Raw genomic sequence first — 7,437 nt, 5'->3', positions numbered from 1 at the left:
CACAACGCCATTGGCAAGCTCTGCCCCCAAGTAATAACTATTTTAGAAGGTATCACTATCTGTTTTAAAAGCGGAGAAATAAAAATTTTGAAAGTTGCTAATTTTTGGTAAATTTGGGTATTTTTTTTTTTATAAATACAAATGAAATATTTTGACTCAAATTTACCACTGTCATGAAGTACAATGTGACGAGAAAACCATCTCAGAATGGCTTGGATAAGTAAAAACGTTTTAAAGTTATCACCACATAAAGCCGCAAACCTAGCTGCATCTGACTTAACGCTGGTGTCCATTAATGTCACCAGAGTTAATGGGGTGAGTGCCGCCGTATTGGGTGATTTGAGTTACTGCTTTCTTCTTCTCACTCCCCCCTTTATACTCTGTGTCTGAACAAGAACCCTTCCCCCTTTTCAGTGACACAGAAGTATCCATCCCCACCACCCGTTTTGATTCCTCAACCTTGTCTCCAGACTCCAGGCCAGTCTTCCCTTCTGAGGACATTTCGCCCTCAGGGGAAGACTCGGCAGCCCCGTGTAGGCCCCGCCGTCGCTACCTCCGGCCCCTCATCCGAAGAAGAGTAGGAGATGTTATCAAGGGCTTGGAAGCTTGGAGAGATCAGAGGGCAGTCGGGTTTACCTTTTTGTACCTGGACCAGAGTGGGAGAAGATCTTGTATCTCTCTTCTTTTTCTTGGCACCCCGCTTTTGCTTTTCCTCTAGCCACTTCCTATCATCCTCATCCATACTCTCATAATGGGAGGGCTCTGAGGATGTAGCAACCTCCTCAGCCTGGATCCTCCTAACCTCCTCATCCAGGACATCACCCCTTTAGGGCCACAGCAGCATGATTGACCTCCAGGCCAGGGGATACCCCATTTACCTGAGATTCCCCCCAGTTTCCTATCCTTTTGGCACTTATCGAGACTCCGAAGTTGGGCTGGCATCTTTTTCTTGCTGTCCCTCCTTGGCCCCTCAGTTCCTCCACCTCTACTAGTCCATTCCCCAGCAGAAGCAACCTCACAGCTATCCCCTACTGGGGTCCTGACCATATTGGCGAAGGAACGAGGACAACGGCTGAATGAGTGACCCAAGTAACCACACAGGTGACACCTAATCTCTGCACCGGATGCGGCTAAACGACCGACACCCCCACACAATGTGCACTTCTGTACAGTGCACTTTGCACTGAAGTGTGTGGGTTCATCGCACCTGTGACAGACCTTTTGGCTGACCCTGGTAGAAGATCAGGATACGGTCCCTCCCCAGGTAGGCTGAAGAAGGGATGTGGGCAGCTTAATTACCTGAACTCCTTGACTTCACCATGAACATCCAGGACCCTGACCAGATACCAAACTCGTCTGTTTTTCTTTGGCACCTCCGGTACCTCACCATATCGCCCAAGCCAAGTCATGATGTCCTAACGAGGGAGATTCGTTACGGGTGATAAGTCACTCTTTTGACTTCATCCTGGCGAGACACCGCCTGGACGGCAAAGTCTCGCCAGCCGGGCTCGTTTGCCAGCTCATAATTCGACCAGAAGAGCTCCAGCCCCTCAGGCCAAACAAAATTTATAGGGATGAATCAAGGCATAATGTCCACCGCCTTAAAGCCCATCTTCAGCAGGAGTCCCACCACCTTAGCCCTTGAAGGGCACGCATCACTGCCCCTCCTAACTACATTCCAATGCACACCTGGCCCGCCTGTCGGGAGGGACCATGCAGTTTCCCCTCCCCTTACCTCTCGGAAGGCACTGAAGTCATGCCCATCTATCTAGAAGGACAGATTAGCCTGCTTACCCTCTAACAGTGATCGATCTCTCCCCCTTCCTTAAGGCCTCCAGGAGGCGCTGTTGCAATACGCCATCCCTGGTACAAAGACGAGGAGAATGCCCTCCCCCAGCGGTGACACTGGCATTACTTCTGACAGGATGTGTCACCGCTGGGGGGGGGGGCAACTGGACCAGTTCCTACTCCCACCCCAACATCACCAGAATTCTGCTGACCCACGGTAACACCAGCCCCTACATAACAATAAAGATGACTAATATATAATGAAGTGGAGAACCGCACTCAATTCAATGGATTCTGGTGCCAATCAAGGGCTGGAACCAGCCATGGTACATATAGTGAAATTGAGGCACACAGATTTTCAGTGTTTGCAATTAAACTCTTTATTTAGTTTCGCAGTAGTTTCATCCAATCGCCCAATATTTATCTTCAAGGTACAAACAGAATATCTAGACCGGACGTTTCGGTCACATCAGACCTTCATCAGCGGTCACATTTTTATCTGCTCTGGAGGAAAGAATGAGTCTTCAGGGCTCGGATGTGCACCGTTTTTCCCGGATCAGCGTTTTCCTCTCCTCCAGTCTCTCGATCTTCTTCTCCTCATCCTCCTTCAATCTCTTTATTTCCGCGAGAACTTCTGGCCTCTTCTTTTTGGGGGCCCCCTCAGCCCTGGCATGGGCACAGTGCAACTGAAATCTACGGCATGAAGAATCGGAGTGAGAATTCTCCAATGTGCACATGAACAGGATTACATAAACCCTGTTCACTCGCATGGCATGAGGACTGTCGTCAGATTTGATGGCTCATGCAGAAATCTGTGCCAAATCGGACACATGAGAGCACATCCTAAATTGTTGGTATTTAAAATGGGAATGCTGGGACTGGCCGAAAATTTTAGAAACTGGGCTAACTGGCTCAGTAATGGGATACAGAGGGTGGTTATTAACCATTTCAGCCCCCAGTGCTTAAACACCCTGAAAGACCAGGCCACTTTTTACACTTCTGACCTACACTACTTTCACCATTTATTGCTCGGTCATGCAACTTACCACCCAAATGAATTTTACCTCCTTTTCTTCTCACTAATAGAGCTTTCATTTGGTGGTATTTCTTTGCTGCTGACATTTTTACTTTTTTTGTTATTAATCGAAATTTAACGATTTTTTTGCAAAAAAATGACATTTTTCACTTTCAGTTGTCAAATTTTGCAAAAAAAAACTACATCCATATATAAATTTTGCTCTAAATTTATTGTTCTACATGTCTTTGATAAAAAAAAAATGTTTGGGTAAAAAAAAAAAATGGTTTGGGTAAAAGCTATAGCGTTTACAAACTATGGTACAAAAATGTGAATTTCCGCTTTTTGAAGCAGCTCTGACTTTCTGAGCACCTGTCATGTTTCCTGAGGTTCTACAATGCCCAGACAGTACAAACACCCCACAAATGACCCCATTTCGGAAAGTACACACCCTAAGGTATTCGCTGATGGGCATAGTGAGTTCATAGAACTTTTTATTTTTTGTCACAAGTTAGCGGAAAATGATGATTTTTTTTATTTATTTTTTTCTTACAAAGTCTCATATTCCACTAACTTGTGACAAAAAATAAAAAGTTCTATGAACTCACTATGCCCATCAGCGAATACCTTGGGGTCTCTTCTTTCCAAAATGGGGTCACTTGTGGGGTAGTTATACTGCCCTGGCATTCTAGGGGCCCAAATGTGTGGTAAGGAGTTTGAAATCAAATTCTGTAAAAAATGACCTGTGAAATCCGAAAGGTGCTCTTTGGAATGTGGGCCCCTTTGCCCACCTAGGCTGCAAAAAAGTGTCACACATCTGGTATCCCCGTACTCAGGAGAAGTTGGGGAATGTGTTTTGGGGTGTCTTTTTACATATACCCATGCTGGGTGAGATAAATATCTTGGTCAAATGCCAACTTTGTATAAAAAAATGGGAAAAGTTGTCTTTTGCCAAGATATTTCTCTCACCGAGCATGGGTATATGTAAAATGACACCCCAAAACACATTCCCCACCTTCTCCTGAGTACGGAGATACCAGATGTGTGACACTTTTTTGCAGCCTAGGTGGGCAAAGGGGCCCATATTCCAAAGAGCACCTTTCGGATTTCACAGGTCATTTTTTACAGAATTTGATTTCAAACTCCTTACCACACATTTGGGCCCCTAGAATGCCAGGGCAGTATAACTACCCCACAAGTGACCCCATTTTGGAAAGAAGAGACCCCAAGGTATTCGCTGATGGGCATAGTGAGTTCATGGAAGTTTTTATTTTTTTTCACAAGTTAGTGGAATATGAGACTTTGTATGAAAAAAAAAAAAAAAAAAAAATCATCATTTTCCACTAACTTGTGACAAAAAATAAAAAATTCTAGGAACTTGCCATGCCCCTCACGGAATACCTTGGGGTGTCTTCTTTCCAAAATGGGGTCACTTCTGGGGTAGTTATACTGCCCTGGCATTTTCCAGGGGCCCTAATGTGTGGTAAGTAGGTAAATGACCTGTGAAATCCGAAAGGTGCTCTTTGGAATGTGGGCCCCTTTGCCCACCTAGGCTGCAAAAAAGTGTCACACATCTGGTATCTCCGTACTCAGGAGAAGGTGGGGAATGTGTTTTGTGGTGTCATTTTACATATACCCATGCTGGGTGAGAGAAATATCTTGGCAAAAGACAACTTTTCCCATTTTTTTATACAAAGTTGGCATTTGACCAAGATATTTATCTCACCCAGCATGGGTATATGTAAAAAGACACCCCAAAACACATTCCTCAACTTCTCCTGAGTACGGAGATACCAGATGTGTGACACTTTTTTGCAGCCTAGGTGGGCAAAGGGGCCCAAATTCCTTTTAGGAGGGCATTTTTAGACATTTGGATACCAGACTTCTTCTCACGCTTTGGGGCCCCTAAAATGCCAGGGCAGTATAAATACCCCACATGTGACCCCATTTTGGAAAGAAGACACCCCAAGGTATTCAATGAGGGGCATGGTGAGTTCATTGAAAAAAAAAAATTTTGGCACAAGTTAGCGGAAATGGATTTTTTTGATTTTGTTCTCACAAAGTCTCCCTTACCGCTAACTTGGGACAAAAATTTCAATCTTTCATGGACTCAATATGCCCCTCAGCGAATACCTTGGGGTGTCTTCTTTCCAAAATGGTGTTATTTGTGGGGTGTTTGTACTGCCCTGGCATTTGAGGGTCTCCGCAATCATTACATGTATGCCCAGCATTAGGAGTTTCTGCTATTCTCCTTATATTGAGCATACGGGTAATGAGATTTTTTTTTTTCGTTCAGCCTCTGGGCTGAAAGAAAAAATTGAACGGCACAGATTTCTTCATTCGCATCGATCAATGTGGATGAAAAAATCTCTGCCAAAAAAAGAAAAAGGAGGGGAAAGGCGTCTGCCAGGACATAGGAGCTCCGCCCAACATCCATACCCACTTCAGCTCGTATGCCCTGGCAAACCAGATTTCTCCATTCACATCAATCGATGTGGATGAATAAATCATTGCCGGGATTTTTTTTTTTATATATACAAAGTGTTTGCCAAAGTATATGAACACCGCCACCTCCTCAGCTCATATGCCTCGGCAAACGTATCTTTTACTGCAGAGGAGAAATCTCGTCTTGCAGCGCCGCATACACCGACTTGCGTGTAATCTGACAGCAGCGCAATGCTTCTGTCCGAATGCACATCAGTGCTGCAGCTGGTCGATCGGTTGGTCCACCTGAAAGGTAAAAAAAACAAAACAAAAAAGAAAAAACCAGGCCGCAAAGCAATAACTTTATTAACTGTTGAACAGAACATAGAAACTTTTTTTAAACTTTTTTAACTGAACGTTTAACTTTTTTACTTACCGGTATTTTTTTTTTTGTTTAGTTTTTTTTACCTTTATAGAACAAACCTCTCCTTCCCCATGGGACAATGTGCAAAGCGCAAATCGCCCAAAGATGTGGCGAAGTACGTTATGCACTTTATCCCAGGTGAAAGGAGAGGTTTGCAGCAGCTGTGAGTGAATGGGCCCTAATAGCCCTGTGTGCCTGTCCTGGTGAGATGTGATCCCTATGCTAGGTGTACCTGTGTGTGGTACTTCCGGAAACACTCTCCATAGCATAGGGCAGGGTGGTCAGCACAGTCAGGACAGAAATAGCGGGTGTCACGCCTTATTCCACTCCTGCTACAGACACGACATCTTTTTCGGGGTGACGGTTGGGTTGAGGTACCAGGAACGACACTGGGGAAATGTCGCTCGTGTAGACTGCTAACTACACTGGTGGATGGGGCCACGGAACCTCCTGGGTAAAGGAGGTTCTCGATGATCTCTTCCTGGAATTTGAGGAAGGATCCTGTTCTCCCAGCCTTACTGTAGAGAACAAAACTATTATACAGCGCCAATTGAATCAAATATACAGACACCTTCTTATACCAGCATCTGGTTCTGTGGGAAACTAAATACGGAGACAACATCTGGTCATTGAAGTCCACCCCTCCCATGAGCGCATTATAGTCGTGGACACAGAGGGGCTTTTCAATGACACGGGTTGCCCTTTCAATTTGGATTGTCGTGTCTGCGTGAATGGAGGAGAGCATGTAAACGTCACGCTTGTCTCTCCATTTCACCGCGAGCAGTTCTTCGTTACACAAGGCAGCCCTCTGCCCCCTTGCAAGACGGGTGGTTACAAGCCGTTGGGGGAAGCCCACGCGACTAGTTCGCGCGGTGCCACAGGCGCAAATCCGTTCTAGAAACAAATGCCTAAAGAGGGCCACACTTGTGTAGAAATTGTCCACATAAAGATGGTACCCCTTGCCGAATAAGGGTGACACCAAGTCCCAGACTGTCTTCCCACTGCTCCCCAGGTAGTCAGGGCAACCGACCGGCTCCATGGTCTGATCTTTTCCCTCATAGATCCGAAATTTGTGGGTATAGCCTGTGGCCCTTTCACAGAGCTTATACAATTTGACCCCATACCGGGCACGCTTGCTTGGGATGTATTGTTTGAAGCCAAGGCGCCCGGTAAAATGTATTAGGGACTCGTCTATGCAGATGTTTTGCTCAGGGGTATACAAATCTGTTTGAAATGGTCTATGAGGGGCCGAATTTTGTGGAGCCGGTCAAAAGCAGGGTGGCCTCTGGGACGGGAGGTGGTGTTGTCGCTAAAATGCAGAAAACGGAGGATGGTCTCAAATCGTGTCCTGGACATAGCAGCAGAGAACATGGGCATGTGATGAATTGGGTGCGTTGACCAATATGACCGCAATTCATGCTTTTTTGTCAGGCCCATGTTGAGGAGAAGGCCCAAAAAAATTTTAAGTTCGGAAACTTGGACTGGTTTCCACCGGAAAGGCTGGGCATAATAGCTTCCCGGGTTTGCGGTTATAAATTGTGTGGCATACTGGTTGGTCTCTGCCACGACTAAGTCCAAGAGCTCCGCAGTCAAGAACAGCTCAAAAAATCCCAGGGCCGAACCGATTTGAGCCGTCTCAACCCGAACTCCAGACTGGGCGGTGAAAGGGGGAACTACTGGTGCGGCTGAAGTTGGTGACTGCCAATCAGGATTTGCCAGCACCTCAGGGACTCTAGGGGCTCTACGGGCCTGTCTGCGCGGTGGCTGCGACGGGGTAACTAGTGCA

Source organism: Bufo bufo, chromosome 1 (genome assembly GCF_905171765.1).
Source record: "Bufo bufo chromosome 1, aBufBuf1.1, whole genome shotgun sequence".
Classification (NCBI taxonomy): domain Eukaryota; kingdom Metazoa; phylum Chordata; class Amphibia; order Anura; family Bufonidae; genus Bufo; species Bufo bufo.
The sequence above is the reverse complement of the archived record's forward strand: the minus strand, read 5'-3'. Positions refer to the sequence as shown.